General features: G+C 39.2%; 1 long non-coding RNA gene across 1 annotated transcript; it reads left to right on the top strand.

Moving 5' to 3' along the window:
* The first annotated feature begins 1,180 nt into the window (after positions 1–1,180).
* On the top strand, positions 1,181–4,245 carry LOC132815455 (uncharacterized). Its single transcript, XR_009644661.1, has 3 exons — positions 1,181–1,472; positions 2,257–2,367; positions 3,455–4,245. It is a non-coding gene; the product is annotated as an uncharacterized LOC132815455 (long non-coding RNA).
* Positions 4,246–19,877: the final 15,632 nt, after the last annotated feature.

The raw sequence follows: 19,877 nt of genomic DNA, 5'->3' as shown, positions 1-19,877 counted from the left end.
ACGCTGGGGCTATTTTCCCCTGGAGCATTGTAGGCTGAAGGGTGATCTTGTAGAAGTTTATAAAATCATCAGGGTCATGGATAAATTGAATAGCCAAGGTCATTTTCCCAGGTTGGGGAATCCAAAACTCGAGGGCTTGGGTTTAAGGTAAACTGAAAGGGACCTGAGGGGCAACTTTTTCACACAGAGGGTGGTGCATGTATGGAACATGCTGCCAGAGGAAATGGTGAAGATGGGTACAGTTACATTTAAAAGGCTTCAGGATTGGTACATGAAAAGGAACAATTCAGAGGGAATATGGGTCAAATGCTGGCAAATGGGTCTTGATCAGTTTCAGATATCTAGTCAGCGCAGACGAGTTGAACTGAAGGGTCTGTTTCCATGCCATATTACTCTATTACTCTATGCAAGAAACATCAAAGATGACAATTGATCAGAGGACGTTTTAAATTAGGAGAGAAACTGTAGTATCGGAAGAAGAATCATTTGACTCTAAATATTAATTTTGCTCCTCTCTCTTCAGGTGGTGAGTTTCTCCAGCATTCTCTATTTTAATTTCATATCATATATGCAGTGCTTTGCTCATCTATAATCACATTAAATTGATGTGGTTTACACATGACAGAATTGTACAGCACAGGAGAAAGGCATTTGGCCCATCATGCCCATTGCAACTCGTCATATCGCTCTAACCTCTCCCCATATTTCTGTATCGAACCTCATTTAAGTATATGCCGGTCGCAAGATTCAGACATCAACAGAAAAGTTGTCTCTCCCTGGGAAAATGCACGGCAACGGTGCACAGCGTTTCTGCTGCGGTGATAATGTCCCCAGCTCTGCGCCTGGAGGCCCAGGTTCAAGTCCCACCTACGCTAGACGTGTGCCATAACAGCTTAATTAGAGGGAAAAAAAATCATTAAAAGAGTAAGCACGGACTGTCTATCACAGGGCGAGGGAGCCGGGAGTCACACACTGAAGTAGGGGAGTCGCCATCTGTTGTCGCTCTTACCCTGAGTCTGACCTGGGCGGCTCCAGCTCCTGGTAACGGCTGATGCAGCAGGAGCCGACATGATGTTGGGACGTTGTTGTTGCCTGGCGTGGAGCAGTGGTGTTAGGGCGGCTGTCTCCATAGTAACAAGACCGGAGCACGTGACGGACGCTCTTCAACGAACACGCTCGCGGTTCCAGCCAGCACGAGAGGGCTTCATGCCAGATATAAACCGCTAAAGCACGAGCTCGGGCTCATGCCGGAGCGTTGTTTACCGAGGCGAGCGGGACATCCTCTTAGAAGTATCAGGGTTATCATTTAACTATAGTGAATACACCCTGATTTCAACCCATCATTCTGACTTCAGATAACGATGTGAAACTCAACCGGGCGAGGGTGTGCATATCAAGGAATCGTCACCGTTTTAAATGGACAGGATGTGAAACTGCGAAAGATTATTAATCACAGAACTATCCCTGTACAGGTGATTTTCAACTTTTTGCAAACCATAGGTTTTATGCAACTTGATTTGAACCGTCAGACTTCACTGCGGCCTTGAAACAACTCATTCAGCTCGACATTGGGTTTGTGAGGAGCAGCAACATCGACAGCATCAGAATTAAACACCGTTTACTCGTAGCTTGCTTTTTTGGGCACATTCCACTGAACAAAACAGAATTTATTGGCAAAGGAAAGCAATACCACCAGTACACGTTATACAGCTTTCTCAACGTGATTATGCTTCAGTGCCTCAGGAATTAAAATGTCATGGTCTGTTTATTAATAAAAAAAATCCACCATACCAGGACGGATGGTGAAATATAAAGCAATGAAAATCTGAAATTAAAAGATGGCTTGATGTAACCATGTATTGATTGTCGTAAAAACCTGCCTGGTTTACTAATGTGATCCCACTTATACCTTGACTCCTAAGTTCACTTTGAATTAGCTCTGGGAAGCCAGTTAGTTCAAGTGGCAATTAGGAATCAGTAATAAATGCTGGTCCAGCCAGCAACGTCCACCTTCCAAGATGAAGAAAACAATTCCACTTTGTGTTGTCATCTGACTGGAACCAACCAACTACTTCATCTGTTTTGGTAATGATGGAAGTTTGTGGTCACAATTTGTCCAGTTTATAGGAACTCAAACTTAAAATTATTATTTAACAGTAACTTTCAAGTCTTCTTAAAAGTTACTTGTAAGAGTAACTTTTACTTTTCTTTGGCACTTTGTAATTTATTCTGCTTTCTCTGTCATTTTCTAATTAGATAGCGGTGGTGGCTTCAGGATAGCAATGTGGTTAAGTTACAACTGGCCACAGGTTTGGCCAGCACCTTTCCAGTCAGGGAGTGCAGATGGACCGATACATATGAAATAAGGTACAGATGGTTGTTAAAGTGTTTTTAGATATATAAATATTTTCATGTTAACATCAATTATCAACACTGGGCTGCTCATGATCTCAACAGAGGAATCTTTAAAATTGTCAGATACTTTACTAGTTGTGATGGAATAAACACCCTAAGGAATAGATTCTTCCATGTGTCAAACTGATAAAGCCATAACCTACACATCTTCAAGAAGCAATAAATTTTGATTATAGTTGCACTTCTTCATTCGAGCTGGAGTTGATGTTGTCACTGAATGGGATTGTTTACAATTTAGGCACATTTTCAGGATATCTGACTGTGGCAAGTGTTAATGAGTCAAGATTAGACCGGTGCTGGAAAAGCTGAAAAATGTGTTGCTGGAAAAGCGCAGCAGATCAGGCAGCATCCAAGGAGCAGGAGAATTGACATTTTGGGCATAAGCCTTCTTCAGGAAATTGACATTTCAGGCAAAAGCTCGTGATGAAGGGCTTTTGCCCAAAACGTCGTTTTTCCTACTCCTCAGATGCTGCCTAACCTGCTGTGCTTTTTCAGCACCACTCTAATCTTGACTCTAATCTCCAGCATCTGCGGTACCCACTTCTGCCTCTGGCAAGTGTTAATGAGACTACTGTGGTCTTGCCCAGCTGGCTGGGCAAGTTGGAATGCCAAGTCTAAGGCATCCCTCTGTAACCTACTTGACACAACCATGGTGGATTTAATTTGGACTGCCATGATTGAGTTCTTTTTCAATGGTTAAATCAGCAGCCTCCTTGAGGAAGCATTCCATAATTCCAGTCAGGCAGTCCCCAGTAAGGTGGAGGAGGTGGAAGAGAATGGTGGTAATCAGGAAGCCACTGTGAGCTCAGGGTGACAGGCCAACCCTGTCTACTGATGTGGTAGGAATAATGCGGCCTCTGTTGGGTTACAATCAGCTCATCAACCATGCAATGGCAAGGTTGCCTAAAATGAAGCGACTGTCGCCAATCCATGTGGGAATATCTATCGTCCCCACTCCCTATCCTATTGATATGTTTCATTTCGATCCACTCAATAAAATACATTTCTCACACTTAAAACTCTACTTTCTCTCCACCAGGACTACGGCAGAGGTGAAGACCGAGAGGATCAGTGGGTTTCAGAGTGCACAGACATTAGTGACGAAAGATAGGGATCTTTCCTGGTGACAAAGGAAGAAATGGCATTGCACATGGAAATAAGAATCACTAACTTGGATTTACAATCACCACTAATTAAAAATCTGTGACAATGGTGTCTTTTTTTCCTTTTTCCCCATGTGAGTTCTAAATCATGCCTTTCAGTTCCCCCAGTTACATTAACTGTGACACAGGAGCTGTAGCATGACGAGGTCTGTGAGGCAAGGTATGCTCAGAGGAAGTGCATTCTAAGGAATCACTGTTACATAACCCATGTGCATCCACTACTCGATTATATACACACATCTATGGGATAGTGCTCAAACAATGACTGGAAACAGTGAGTGGCAAAAATAGGCTCTTGTGTTTAGCAATCACAGCAGAAGTTTGATGCAGCAATAGCATACCAATCTACAGTTCTTATAAAAGCCCCTTTATATACAATTCTTACATATATTATAATTCCATTACTGTGGTGTTACTTTGTTTTATCTATAGTACACAAACATTTGAAAGACTTCTGTCCTGGGAGACAGGAGATGGGTTAAAACAAGTGCTGGCTGCTACTTCTGATGGGATTAACAGTGTATGTTTGGTCTGCTTGTATAATTAAGAGTTGTTAGTCCTTTTGTCTTTTAAGTTAGTAAATGTTAGTAAAAACTAGGCCTATGTGCTCTAAATGCTTTAGAAATTGTATCTGTACTTAATAAAACAATAAAACATATTAAACTGATTATCATAGCTGGGTTGTGAGATTTGTTTACTATTTGCTGGTGTGACCTTCATTCATTCATGCAATTTCACTTAAATGCTGTTTTGACAGTTAGTTTCTTAAAGGGATAATGGCCCTGTTAAAAGGTATTTTAAACAGTACATGCTAATTGGGGAAACTGGTACTCTGTAATCTGTTCAGGTCCAGGAGGTGGTTGGTAAGGACTAATTAATGTTATAATGTTTTGTGGAGACTTGATGGGGATGGTACTGTTTACGATGGTGACAACTATTCAGAGGTAGCTAGGCCTAAATGCTGCATGTAGCAAAGGCTGATAAGAATTGAAGGTGTGAAAAAGCAGTAATGGTTGAAAGGGTTGTTTTAATTTGGTCTATTTTATCATAGTTAAAAATCACACAACACCAGGTTATAATCCAACAAATTTATTTGGAAGCACTAGCTTTCAGAGTGTTGCTCCTTCAGGTAGTTGTCTTTTGAATGGGCCTCTTAAATGTCAATTGTGATCTCTCTGCACCTTCCCTGCGGCTGTCACACTGTATTCTGCACACTGTTCTGCTGTTATGATCCACTTTGTATGGTACGATCTGTCTGTATTTTTCACTGTATCTTGGTACATGTGATGACAATAAATCAAACCAAAATAATAACAACTCTAAATACATTAATGAACGGATTCCATTGCTATTATATCCTTTTCAAATTAGGAGATAAACCAAACACAAAAGACCATATATTGTCTCGCCTAGGCTCTGCACAGGTGTAATATAATATCTCTACTTTCATCTTCCATTCCCCTTGCACAAGATGCTCAAGTTCCATTTCCAACCCAGAAACCTGCTTTAGCTGCACACTAACATTTGCAATTCAAGTACCATGATACCCAAATCCCTTTGTACCACTGAAATCCACACAATCTCGCCAATTAAATAGTATGTTGCTTTTTACTCTTTGGGCCAAAGTGAAAATGTTCACATTTTCCTGTATTATTCTTTTTTTGCCAGATTTCGGGCCACTCACATAAGCTATATGTATTCCTATGTAATATCCCTGCCTCCCTTTTTACAGTGTACTTTTTTACTTGATGGCAGCTGAAAATGTAGCTACCATACATTTAGTCAAAGTCTGGTTGAAGATTTGTAGCTCGGGTGTCCGTTGTTGTGGTTCTGTTCGCCGAGCTGGAAGTTTTTGCTGCAAACGTTTCGTTCCCTGGCTAGGGAACATCATCAGTGCTATTGGAGCCTCCTGTGAAGCGCTGCTTTGATGTTTCTTCCGGTATTTATAGTGGTTTGTTCTTGCCGCTTCCGGGTGTCAGTTTCAGCTGTAGTAGTTTGTATGTGGGGTCCAGGTCGATGTGTCTGTTGATGGATGTTCTTGCCGCTTCCGGGTGTCAGTTTCAGCTGTAGTGGTTTGTATATGGGGTCCAGGTCTATGTGTCTGTTAATGGAGTTTGTGGATGAATGCCATGCCTCTAGGAATTCCCTGGCTGTTCTCTGTCTGGCTTGTCCTATGATGGTAGTGTTTTCCCAGTCAAATTCATGTTCCTGGTTGTCTGAGTGTATGGCTACTAGGGATAGCTGGTCGTGTCGTTTTGTGGCTAGCTGATGTTCATGGATGCGGATTGTTAGCTGTCTTCCTGTTTGTTCTATACAAGGACTGCACAAAACACTATATAGGACAAACAGGAAGACAGCTAACAATCCGCATCCATGAACATCAGCTAGCCACAAAACGACACGACCAGCTATCCCTAGTAGCCATACACTCAGACAACCAGGAACATGAATTTGACTGGGAAAACACTACCATCATAGGACAAGCCAGACAGAGAACAGCCAGGGAATTCCTAGAGGCATGGCATTCATCCACAAACTCCATTAACAGACACATAGACCTGGACCCCATATACAAACCACTACAGCTGAAACTGACACCCGGAAGCGGCAAGAACATCCATCAACAGACACATCGACCTGGACCCCACATACAAACTACTACAGCTGAAACTGACACCCGGAAGCGGCAAGAACAAACCACCATAAATACCGGAAGAAACATCAAAGCAGCGCTTCACAGGAGGCTCCAATAGCACTGATGATGTTCCCTAGCCAGGGAACGAAACGTTTGCAGCAAAAACTTCCAGCTCGGCGAACAGAACCACAACATACATTTAGTCACTTTATCCAAATCATTCATACAGATTGTAAATCAAATCATAGAGATGTACAGCATGGAAACAGACCCTTTGGTCCAATTTGTCCATGCCAAACAGATATCCTAACCAACTCTAGTTCCATTTACCAGCAATTGGTCCATATCCCTTTAACCCCTTCTTATTCATATAGGTAAAAAACAAGGACTGCAGATGCTGGAAACCAGAGTCTAGATTAGAGTGGTGCTGGAAAAGCACAACAGGTCAGGCAGCATCCGAGGAGCAGGAAAATTGATGTTTTGAGCAAAAGCCTTTCATCAGGAATAGAGGCAGAGTGCCTGCTGAGTGGAGAGATAAATGAGAGAGAGGTGGGGGTAGGGAGAAAGTAGCAGAGAGTGCTATAGGTGAATGGGGGTGGGAATGGAGGTGATAGGTCAGAGAGGAGAATGGGAAAAGGTAGCAAAGAGTACAATGGGTGAATGGGAGTGGGAATGAAGGTGATAGGTCAGAGAGGAGGGTGGAGTGGATCGGTGGAAAGGAAGGTAGGCAGGTTACAGGCACCCTGCCTCTATTCCTGGTGAAGGGCTTTTGCCCGAAACGTCAATTTTCCTGCTCCTCAGATGCTGCCTGACCTGCTGTGCTTTTCCAGCACCACTCTAATCTAGACCCTTTCTTATTCATAGACCCATCCAGATGCCATTTATATGTTGTAATTGTACCAGCCTCCACCACTTCCTCTGGCAGCTCATTCCATACACACGCCACTCTCTGTGTGAAAAAGTTGCCCCTTATTTCCATTTTAAATTTTTCCCCTCTCAACATTGATCTCTGTCATTAATGACTGCTTATCCACCAGAAAAAAAACATTTATCCGTGGTATAAAAACAGAAAATGCAAGAGAAACTCAATCGGTCTAGCAGTATCTGTGAAGAGAGAAAATTAACTAATGTGTCCAAGTGTTCTGAAACATTCCAAAGAACAGTCATTGGGCTTGACATGTTTGGCAGTATTGCCAGTGCCTCGTGAAGCAAAACCCATTTCTTCCATATGAGGCTTTGAGCCACATCTTCATTTCTCGAATCTTAATTATCCTATGCCATTATGCCCGCAGCTTTGGTAATAATTCAGAAATTATTACTTTTATGGTTCTGCTTTTCAATTTAGCTCCTAGCTACTCATCAAGACTACTTCCTTAATCCTGATGTGTCACTGTTACCATGACAACCAAATCCTTCCCTTCCCACACCAAGTTTCTCCACCCTGGAGGAGATATCCTTAACCCTGGTACTAGCCGGGCAGATGCTCTCACTCTCTCTCTCTCCCCCCCTATCCTTCCCCTTTCACACTTTTTTAAGTGAAGTCTCCAGCATTTTCTTTTTCCCATTGCAAACTATTTTAAATGAACTCCGGGTTTTCGGCATTGATATAATTTAATGTTTCTCTCAGCTTGGGCACCTGAAACAATTTAAAGCCACAGAATTGATTGGCAGAATGTCAAATGCTGGCAGCAACAAGAAAAGTTGTCAATCTTGCTGCCATTCTTTTTATGGATCAAGCTGGACCCATTCCATTTGCAAATATTAAATGTTTGTTGAGCGAAAGTTATAAGAACTTGTATTTTTGCTTTTTTTAGATAAAAAATAAGATAGAAACTGTTGAAAAGCAGGATTGCATTTCGAAATGCACAGTTTACCAATCACCATCTTTTTTCTTCCCAATTCCCACTCCGCACTTGCCACCCAGGACGTACATCAGGGCTGCTGGCAAGGTTATTAGCATAATTCATGCAAATTGTGACAATATGGACATATTGGATTTGCTTTTCATGCAGTGAGTGATACCATACTCCGTCATTAATTGTTGCAACACTTTCAGTCACAGGAAGAAACAACAAACTCATTTTTCCATAATCATTGCACTATTCGCAGGATTGCAACTAAAAGAAAAGTTGTGTGATTAAAATATTATTGCCGAATATCATCTACAGTCAGATTCCCCCGTTCATTATTTGAAAATTTGCTTGCCCACTCAAAGCATTCTATGCACCACATCACCCATTACAGCATAATTTGTCATGGGATACAATATTCTATACTAAGAGATTTTACCCATCTTTATCATCGTAAAGGATGTCTAAGGTTGCTCTTGTTTTGGTTAGAGGCATGGTATCATTTGATCATTGTTGCCAGATCAGAACACACCATAAAGTCATACCTTACCGAGTGTCATTTTTAAATCGACATACTATCACCACACAAGTGCTTGGTTCTTCCAGGCAATATTGGCCATGTGTCAATCCCCATATTACAACCAGTTTTTCCACTAACACCAACCTTTTCTGCCAGGATTCATTGCTTTTTCACCAAAATTACTATTTCATATGTGAACAGACGTTCTCGGACTGAACAAATTTACTTTTCCACAGTAATTGACAATCAGTTTGTTGCATACTACTAATAGCTGAACAGATCACTAAAGAAAAATGTTACTGTCCAGAGAGAATGAGGAAAGTAAATATTTACTTAGCCTTTACTGCATTCTGTTAAAACAGCTAATTTGTTGTCTGCTTCAAAGTGAGGCTATCCAGTCAGTCTAGTGTTCATGAGTAGCAGTTTTCATTGAACCTACATCAGAGATCTATTTTGGGGGTTGTTAATGTGCTCCTTAAAGGACACTTTTATTTACTGAAGCAACAGAAATAACTCCACAAAGGCCAGTATCCCATCACCAAGTCATCCTTTAATTACCCAAGTGCATGGTAGTTGACACTAGTCTGGCTCTTTCTGAGCCGGGTACCAGAGTGAGCAGAACCTTTGGCACACCTGTCAGCCAGGACTCCCTGATTGGACCAGATTAACAATCCCGATCAGGAAACTCATTTTATGAGGTCCACCTGACTGACCTCATTACAATCACAATACAACATGTATAGACATGTTCAGCTTGAAACCTATACAAATGAATCCAATTATAAAACACATTCACTATTTGTAAGGTTTTTTCCAGACATATTTCCTGTGTGAAAGGCAGCTCTTTGCGATAAATTGTAATATATTTGTGCCAAGACTAGAAATAATATTGAAGATAAAGCATTGAAATGTCAACTGACCAGAGTTGACGATGATTTCCTTTTTCCAAGAAGCTTGTTTGAATGCCAGAATAGAGTTACATGTGAAACAATACCTTTATTTAATGAAAATTTATTTTATTAATATCTGTATGTTGTGTCATTACATATTCATCAATGAGAACAAGTTCCAAATTATTGTTGAGGTTCACCATAGTTATGGGGCATTTCAGGTATGACATGAGTTAATCTGAAGGATTTGAGCTATAGAGAGAGGTTTAATAGGCTGGGGTTGTTTTCCCTGGAGCATCAGAGGCTGAGAGGTGACCTTATTGAGGTTTATAAAATCATGAGGGACATGGATAGATTGAATTCACAAAGTCTTTTCCCTGGGGTGTGGTGTCCAGAACTAGAGGGCATAGGTTTAGGGTGACAGGGGAAAAATATAAAAGAGACCTAAGAGGTAACTTTTTCATGCAGAGGGTGGTACGTGTATGGAATGAGCTGCCAGAGGAAGTGGTGGAGGCTAGTACAATTGCAACCTTTAAAAGGTATCTGATGAGTATATTAACAGAAAGCGGTTGGAGGGATATGGAACAGGTGCTAACAGGTGGGACCAGATTGGGTTGATATATCTGGTTGGCATGAACAACTTGGACAGAAGGGCCTGTTTCTATACTTACATCTCTATGACTCTATAAAGTTCCAGCTGGGGACTAGGTTGATTAAGAGTAAGATAGACCATTTCAGTTAACTTCATAAACAATGATCATATCAGTCATTTAAGATTCATTTCATTTATTCCTATTCATGAAAGTAGTCAGGTTAAAGAAAAGTTAGGTAAATTACAGAAACATAGATGCTGATACAATAGTGAGAGAGACTTTCTATGAAAATGCAACGTGGCCGAACCAGCATTAACCCTGAGGCCTGATTTGGAAATGGAATTTGAGAGTGGCTCTATTTCCAGGGAAACAAACAAAGCAATGGGCTTTAATCAAAGAGGGGATCAGAGAGGGGATAGCATGGCACCTGAGAAGATAGGGAGTGGTGAGACCAAGGGTAAAAGGCACCCCCTCACTTTTGGAATCTGGGAAAAACAAAACATTTGTCTAAAACAGAACATTTTATAAGGCAAATAACATACTGGCTTTCATAATGTACTGACTTAGAACATATAAATATCTGATGAATCCTCAATGAGTTAGAGTGCTGATCATTTTTGTGAATATTGACTGGTGTGGACTATCCCAACATTGGCTCAATAAATGATCGTTGACCTGTACCTCAACACTCCTGTGATTAGTTTGCAAGATAATCTATCGCAACACCACCTTTCAAGCAAGGTATTTTCTAATTAACAATATAGACATACTCCATTAGTTAAGTTATAGTGAAGCTGCTTTTCAATGTAGGCTTTTCCAGTGTTAAAATACAATGTTACACTTGTATTATATTAAATAACTCAAATGACACTGTCCAATCCTAGTAATACATTTCCATTATCTCATTCTTTGGTTTGGTTTGTCCTTTTTCTTCTGGTAATTATCCATCAGCAAATATTTCACATTTTAGCGTCAGAGGTAACTGCAAAGCAATTGTATTTTGCATTATACTGAAACTAAATTTTACTATGTCCCGATCCCTCCAATGCAATAATCATTCATCTTATTGGTATATTTTATCCATGCTAGATCATTGATTGGATGTACAAAGACCCAGATATTGTGATCAGCAATAAACAAACATCACCACCTATTCAATACACTTACATTAGTCAAAGAATGTTCGATGGATTTTGGAACTTTCAATGATTAAAGATCCATGACAGTCTATCTCCCTACCTAATATTCTTACTATGTTACATGGACCATAAAATTATTTAACACCCAAAGAAGGGTGCCAGGAGCATATTGGAGGATTTCCAACTCCTTCTAGATCCAATGAAGACAGTATGCAAAATTTCATGCTGCCTGCTTATTCAAATGGTTTAAATGTAAGTATCTGCACCTTGGAAAGGATGCAAAATCATGAAAGACTAGTGCAACATAAAACTAGTTACTGATTGATTAACATGAGATACATTGAAAAGATGACAGGCTAGCCTCATGATGGATCGATGCCTTTTGAAAATTAATTCACTGATTTGGAGCACTCCTGTTGAGTTATTAGGTCTATCATAATACTGCTGCCAAATTCTCTGGTCCGGATGCTGAGGGCTGACCACCTGTGGCCATCTGCTGTCAGTTCCTCTGGTTGTCAATAGTAACATTCTGGTCTCCTGGGGAAACACAGTATTTCTCCTCTAGCCAATAATGCTATCAGCACTGCACATCTTACTCTAAAGTCCTCTCTGCCCTGTTGCCCCATTGTCCTTGTTTTAAATGGTATTAATGTTTTCTTTCAAGAAGTGTAGGCTGACTCAATATCATTGAAAACACAAAAACCAAAGAACTACATTTCCTGGAAATAATTCTGAATGTTAACGTTGTTTTCTCTCTACAGATGCTGCCAGACCTGCTGAGTTTTCCAGCAATTTTTATTTTTCATTAAAACCTTCTTCTCAGTAAAAAGGTAGAGCCAATGCCATAAAGAGAAAGCCAGCAGGCAGAAATCTGTTCAGTGCCAGCTACAATCAAATAAGTGAGGTGAGAACATTATGTTCGCATGCCACCCATTTCAAAAGGAACGGTAAGGGTAGGTCACAAATCACAAAGACCAAGCAACAGGGCAGACAGATTTTAACTCTGTATCTTTAGTCATCCAGAGAATGCTATATTTAAATGCATTTCCTTTTTCCTCATTGGAATACCTCTAAGGTCATTTGAATACTCCACATTGTTCAGTTACAGCTTATGCGCAAAATTTTTATTCAAGTCCACCAAGTCTAGATCCTTCAACTTGTTGAAGTTAGTATTCTTCCAGTTTATTATTTCCACATTTGATTGCTTCGTGCCCTTTTCCAAAGGGAATGTTAACCTAACAGTATTGTAGTCATTGTTTCCATAATACAACTCTACGCAAACTCTGCCTTGCCCTAAAACCAACCCAACATTGTTTTGTTCTTCATTGAGCTTGAAAATATTCTCATAAAAACAAATTTAAAAAGCTAACCTCTCCAAATTTCTGGAATTGCTTTTTTTTGCTTTAACATTGTTATTTTTCCAATGTGTGTTTGAACAATGTTAATAATAACATTGATTATTAATAACATTAATAATCTCTAGTTCTATATTTCTACAATTTGGTGAAATTGGGCCCCACAAGCTCCTTCCTTTCTGATTCCAGGAATGAGATACTTTAGGTACACTGGTAGACTGGAGAAGATGCGATTGTTTTTCTTTGGACAAGAAAAGATTGAGATAACAATTCAGATTATGAGAAGCGTTAATGTCTTAAATGTAAATAAATGTAAATAAAAGAAAGCAGAGTTGGCCAAGATGAACTGGGAAAGTCAATTAACAGACAGGATAAGAAGGGAGCAGTAGCAGATATTTAAAGAGATATTTCAAACCTTTCAGCAAATAAGTGTTCCTTTAAGAAGAAACACTGTGGCTAACAAACCACTGTTATGACATGGCAGTGAACCCCTCTTAATTAAACCAAACATCCAGAAGAACTCACCTTGCCTCGTAATCTGTTAAAATATGAGAGATAGAGAACTTCCAAATTCCACTATAGAAAATAATATCAATGTATTCAATAACTCTAAAAGTGACCATTAACAAACAACTATTCACAACTCTAAGTCGCCCCTTTCTCTTATTATCTGCCTCCAACTCTACAACAATATACTGTTCCAATAAAACACTCATTAAAATTACGTCAGCTTAATTTCAAAACTATGCAGTGGCTGCCATCTCTGGTATCTTTCTTCTTTCAGCTGAGATCTCCCAGGGTCGTATTCTTTCTTTTAATGTGAAGATGTTTCATACAAAAAGGTACCTTTAATGGAGAGTGTTTCAATGCCAAGTGCTATCAATGGCAGTTCCTCTGTCTGACTTTCAAAATGCCTGTCTTTTTTGTCCTTCCAATATTGGATTGTCTCATTGGTTCAAGGTTGGCAAAACAATAAATTCAAACTCGATTGGGATTTAGTATCCTGAGGCATAGTTCAAACTGATTGGTTAAATTTGAGTTGTTGTTAAAACAGCAACTAACTCAGCTATCAACTTCACAGCAAAATGTTACATATTTTCAATTTTCAGTACACTCTGAGACTACTGACAGGTGCTTGTCAGCTCTAGGTGCAAAACAGCATTCACTCTCTCTTAAAGGTACAGTACATGCCTTCAATTTCATAACACAACATTAAAGGTAATTTCAAATGGAAAGAAAAACTAGACAGGATTGTAAAAATAGTGGTCAGAAGATTGGACTGATTTTAGAATCCAGCAAAGGAGAACAAAAAATAAGAAGAAAGGATAAATTAGAATAGGAGAGGAAGTTAACAAGAAAAATAAAAACAGTTGGTAAGAGATTCCTTAAGTGCTTAAAAAAAAGAGTAAAGTGAGAGTGGATAATTTAGAGGGTGAGAATTGGAAATTAATAGTAGGAAATAATTAAACAGTAGCAGCATAGTCATATTTTGACTTCACAGTAAAAAAAGACAAAAAAATTCCAATAATGCTAAAAGATGCAGAGCGAGAGTGAACGGGCCAAAAAGGGAGGAGAGAGAGAGAGAGAGGGAAGAAAGAGAAAGAAAGAGAGAGAGAGAAAAATGACCACAATGCTAATGTAAAGTTACAAAAAAAAACTGTTACATCTATAAGGTAGCAAGTCCCTTGGCTGCCCAAGTAATGAGATAGCTATGATCTTCCAAAATTCCCCAGATTCACAAAATATCCCAGTAGAATCCCGAACTATAGGCTAATGAGCTTAAAATTATTCATAGGAAAATGATAGAAGCCATTATTAAGGACATAATAGTATGATATTTAAAAGTTCAACATGGTTTTGTGGAGGGGAAATCATGTTTGACAAATGTATGAGTATTCTTTAAGGAACTAATAAGCAAGGTAGATAAAGAGGAGCCTAAAAAGGCACATAAACAGTAAAAAGATGGTAAAACTAGGAATGAGGCCAATTACGGGCCATAATGAGAATATCAACATTGATTTGTGGGGGCACCACAGAGCGATTAAATGAATACTTTGCATCTACCTTTACCAAGGAAACATATATTAACCCAACCCTTTAACAGAGAAAGATATTCGGTCACTAGAAGGTTTTGAAATTTGTAAGTGGAAGGTTTTGGATACACTGTCTGTGTTCAAAGTTGACAAGGCATCAGCATTGGATGAGATTCTGTATTCTTCAGTACAAGGGTACTAAAGAAAGAGAAAGTGGAATTACAGAGACACAGGTCCAAATTTTTCAGTCTTCTTTCGAGTTTGTGGCTAGGAGACTTCAGAATTGCAAACTTTGTGCTCTTGCTTTAAAAATGGTGTAAAGATAAATCCAGCTTACACACCAGTCAGTTTAACTTTGGTGGCAGAGAAACAATGGTTGGAATCTTATTGGGGCATAGATGATGTGGACTATGGTAGGATCTTAAGAGAAATCCAGCAACGCTAATCTCAATGTTGAGAAAAATTTGCTGCATCTTTTAAAGAAATTCCAGTCACGTACTCCTGTATATTTACTATATATACTCGTGTAAAAGTCATATTTTTTCAGCTATTTTTAAAAGGTTCAGTTTATAATACCCAGATACTAGTTTTGAGGGGCTGAAATTCATGCTGCAGTTCAAAATATCGTATTATGAGCAGAAGATCATTTGATCGCACAACTAATCCTAACTAAAGAAGAAAAGCAAAATGAATTATGGTAAAGGTAATTACCAGACAAACGCAAGAGAAACAAGAATGAATTACTGGTAGTAAATTTTATTCATATATACTGGTTCACAAATTTAGCATGTCAAAAATTAATTGAAATCCTTCAAAATCACACTGTTCAACATCGTCATGGCCTGGTTTAATGGCACACTTAAAATGAAATATTTATTAAAATCTGAATGTGTAAGTTCCTTGAACTTTCCCGCCAAATTCTTCAGTTTCCCTCTCATTTACTCCCATATGTTATGAACCTCAGCAACATTAACAAGTTTGTCAAAGAATTAAAGATATATGTAGCTAATAATTTTCATTTTTATTCAGATATAGTGGCACAATTAAAATGATTAACTTTTTAACGATATTAATTGTCAAAGTGCAATAAGTACTAATAGACTTAGTACTGGTCTGGATGAATGAATGAATCAATCAATCAAGCAAAAAGTGCCAAGTGGACTAAGTAAAGTTATGAATGAATGAATGAATAGGGACACAATATAGTAAACAAAGAGTAACGAGTACAGTTACCAGTATGAATGAGTGAATGTGATTTATTTTAGGTGGGTTAATGGGAACATGCCATTTCCTTTGTAAGAGGTTTATAATGCGATATAGTAGGGTCAACTTTTACAGGCATTATATGAAAAATACAAAGTTTTTGGCTAAAGATAAGGGGTCGACTTAGACATAAGATCAATTTTTACACTACTATTTACACAGTAGTTCCCAAATTAATCTCCTTGTAACGATGTTTTTATAAGATCATATCTATGAACTTGTTAATTCATTTTGTGTCTTCTGAATACTATGTGCCTTTAAATAAAGAGCCATTAATGTCACATTTCTGGAATCATTTTTCCACTTCTGACCCTATATGTTGCTGTTTCTTATGCTTGTACACTTTATCCCTTTCTGTCCTACTCTGGTTATCCATATCAAAACAGATGTGTTGCTGGAAAAGCGCAGCAGGTCAGGCAACATCCAAGGAGCAGGAGAATCGACGTTTCGGGCATAAGCCCTTCTTCAGGAATCGGGCTTATGCCCAAAATGTTGATTCTCCTGCTCCTTGGATGCTGCCTGACCTGCTGCGCTTTTTCAGTAACACATTTTTCAGCTCTGATCTCCAGCATCTGCAGTCCTCACTTTCTCCTATATCAAAACAGATGCCCAGTAATACACCATATTATTTTCCTTTGTAAGCTAATATATCCTTTACCACAACCCGTCCCCCACCAAAAACCTCAACTGGTTTAAGGCCCTCCCCTACCACACTAATGTTTGCTCAATTGGACAATGGTCCAACTGTTCTGAGTTTAGCAAGGACAGGCTGATTTGGCATGGTAAGCACATTACCCACTGCTGACAGTCAAAGGGGTGTAATGTTTAACATGGTCTATCAGTCACTGAGTTGTGTATCCTATCCATCTGGCATCATAATGTCACTCAGTCATATACTTCATTAATCAATTGGGTGGTAGGTAGAATATACATTTGGCTTGAGGACAGATCCAGTTAACGGAGAGTAGTTAACAGTCCTCACTAACAGGATGCCATTATAGCACATGCTCTAAGTTATTTAACTGACAAAACCACCACATAATATAATGCCTGATAGCCTACTCTTGCAGAAGAAGTTGGCATACAACAGGAGACAACAGGTACTAAAAGGAGGGTGCAGGTTGGGGTGGGGGGTGGTTGCATGTAAATGTTCCTGAATATTTTAGCCCCATTTTGGATGCAGTGTTGACCATCTTGGGGAAGGACATCAGTGAGACCATAATCACCAATAGGATTAAAAAGATTGATAGTAAGGGTATTAGTATGACTAATTCTCCAATAGTATTTCCATCAACCATGAATTAATGGACTGAGAAATTCCAAAGTTAAAATTCACACAACACCAGATTATAATCCAACAGCCTTATTTGGAAGCACAAGCTTTAGGAGCATTGCTCCTTCGTCAAGACAAACAGAGAGGACTTATACACTTAATGGTGAGGTCCTAAGGAGTGTTGCTGAACAAAGAGACCTTAGAGTGCAGGTTCATAATTTATTGAAAGTAGAGTTGCAGGTAGATAGAATAGTAAAGAAGGTGTTTGGTATGCTTTCCTTTATTGGTCAGAGCATTGAGTATAGGAGTTGGGAGGTCATGTTGTAACTGTACACATCATTGATTAGGCCACTTTGGGAATACCACATGCAATTTTGGTCTCCTTCCTATCAGAAGGATGTTGTGAAACTTGAAAAGGTTCAGAAAAGATTTACAAGGATGTGTCAGGGTTGGAGGGTTTGAGCCAAAGAGAGAGACGGAATAGGCTGTGGCTGTTTTCCCTGGAGCATCAGAGGTTGAGGGGTGACCTTTTGAGGTTTATAAAATCATGAGGGGTATGGATAAGATAAATAAACAAAGTCTTTTCCCTGGGGTGGGGAGTCCAGAACTAGAGGGCTCCATTCCTGATGAAGGCCTTTTGCCCGAAACATCGATTTTCCTGCTCCTTGGATGCTGCCTGACCTGCTGTGCTTTTCCAGCACCACTCGAGTCTAAACTCTGGTTTCCAGCATCTGCAGTCCTCACTTTTGCCTTAAAAGGCATCTGGATAAGTATGTGAATTGAAAGGGTTTAGAGATTTATGGGCCAAGTGGTGGCAAATGGAACTAGATTAGTTTAGGATATCTGGTCGTTATGGACAAGTTGGACCAAAGGGTCTGGTTCTGTGCTGTATGTCTCTATGACTCTCTGACTCTAAGTAGCTAAGTGACTTAGCTACCTAATAAAGGAGCAGGAGTCCAGAACTAGAGTGCATAAGTTTAGGGTGAGAGGAGAAAGATATAAAAAAGACCTAAGGGGCAACTTTTTCACGCAGAGGGTGGTACATGTATGGAATGAGCTGCCAGAGGATGTGGTGGAGGCCGGTACAATTGCAACATTTAAGAGGCATTTGGATGGGTAGATGAATAGGAAGGGTTTGGAGGGAGATGGGCCGGGTGCTGGCAGGTGGGACTAGATTGGGTTGGGATATCTGGTTGGCATGGATAGGTTGGACCGAAGGGTCTGTTTCCATGCTGTAGATCTCTATGACTCTATGTCTCTTCTAAATAAACCTGTTGAACTATAACCTGGTGTTGTCTGATTTTTAATTTTGTTCACCCCAATCCAGCACCAGCACCTCCACATCATGAGAAATTCTAGAGAGTGTAAATATATTCTTCTTACTTTCTCTTCTCCCCTCACCTTTAACCATTCCTTGTTCATTTTGTAAAAATTTCTGATACACAAGAGCTGGAATTTGCAAGGATGGTCAAAGAAGTGGAAGAAGTCAAGTCACCAACATCTGGCATTACAGTCACAGTTCCACTATGATCTCACTAGAGATCACTAACACTTCATTTTGGAATTTGAAAATCCAAATACTTATTTAAAGAATGAAGCCACAAGATTCACAGTTTAAAACAGAGATTTACTCTACTAAAATAAAAGAACATTACTCCTAATCACTACATGTGCTTTTTAAATTATGATAAATAATAACTGTTAATAAATCATACTGAAAATAAAAATCCATTTTTAATGGCATTGGTAGCAGAATGTTCTCAGTTAACCAAACTCCTTACATCCGTTATTAATAGTTCCAAAGTAACCTGGTCAAATGATCATTTACTGGAAATCAGTTACTGTTTACTAGAAATCAGTTCCTCGAGTAATCTGATTCTTAAAGGGATAAAATATACATATTTCCCCGCCATAAAAACACATGTTATCACACCAGCAACTGACACTCTAGATTAGGATGGAGGAGGTATTTGCATACATATAACAGGGGGTGAAGAGAAAAGGGAACATGCAGGTTCCCTAAAACCAACTCAAACTGCTACATGTAAAAAGTAGACAAACACCATCCAAAGATTCTACATCAGAAAGCAGCACTTTCTTTTTTCTCACCCTTTTCATTGCATTGTGAAATTCTTAGGAAAAAATAGTGAAATTCATTAAAAAGAATTCAAAGTCAGAAATACAAATGTTGTTCAAAATGCATTCCTTTATTCTCTTTGTAAATTCCCTTTGCTGCTATTGGGGCATATTAGTCTTTAGTGGACAAATTTAAAACACAACTTTCGAGAGCTATTAATTGTAGTTAAAGGAATACCTGATAGAATGACATCTTCACATGTGCGTCACAAAGGGTGTCACCAGTCCAGCTCTCTAACACTTTAAAATAATGGAAGCTGAATCTTAAAAGTCAGGAAATGTTGGCACAAGTTACTCAATTTTCATATTTCATTCTTAGAATACAGCATCTCCGATTTGGCCAGCATTTATTGCCCATCCTACTTCCCTTGAACTGGATGGTTTCTCAAGCAATTTCAGAGGGCAGTAAACAGTCAAACATATTGCTAGGGGTCTAGAGTCACAGGTAAGCCAGACCAGGAAAAGACAGCAGATTTCCTTTTCTAAAAGGCATTGTTGAACCAGATCAGTATTTACAACAATGGCTTCATGATCTTCATTGGACTTTTAGTTCGAGTTTTGTTTTCAATTCAAATTCCACCATTTGCTGTGATTGGAATTGACCTGGGTCCT

This window comes from Hemiscyllium ocellatum, chromosome 4, assembly GCF_020745735.1.
Source record: "Hemiscyllium ocellatum isolate sHemOce1 chromosome 4, sHemOce1.pat.X.cur, whole genome shotgun sequence".
In the NCBI taxonomy this organism is placed as follows: domain Eukaryota; kingdom Metazoa; phylum Chordata; class Chondrichthyes; order Orectolobiformes; family Hemiscylliidae; genus Hemiscyllium; species Hemiscyllium ocellatum.
This window is presented reverse-complemented; position numbering and strand designations above follow the sequence as displayed.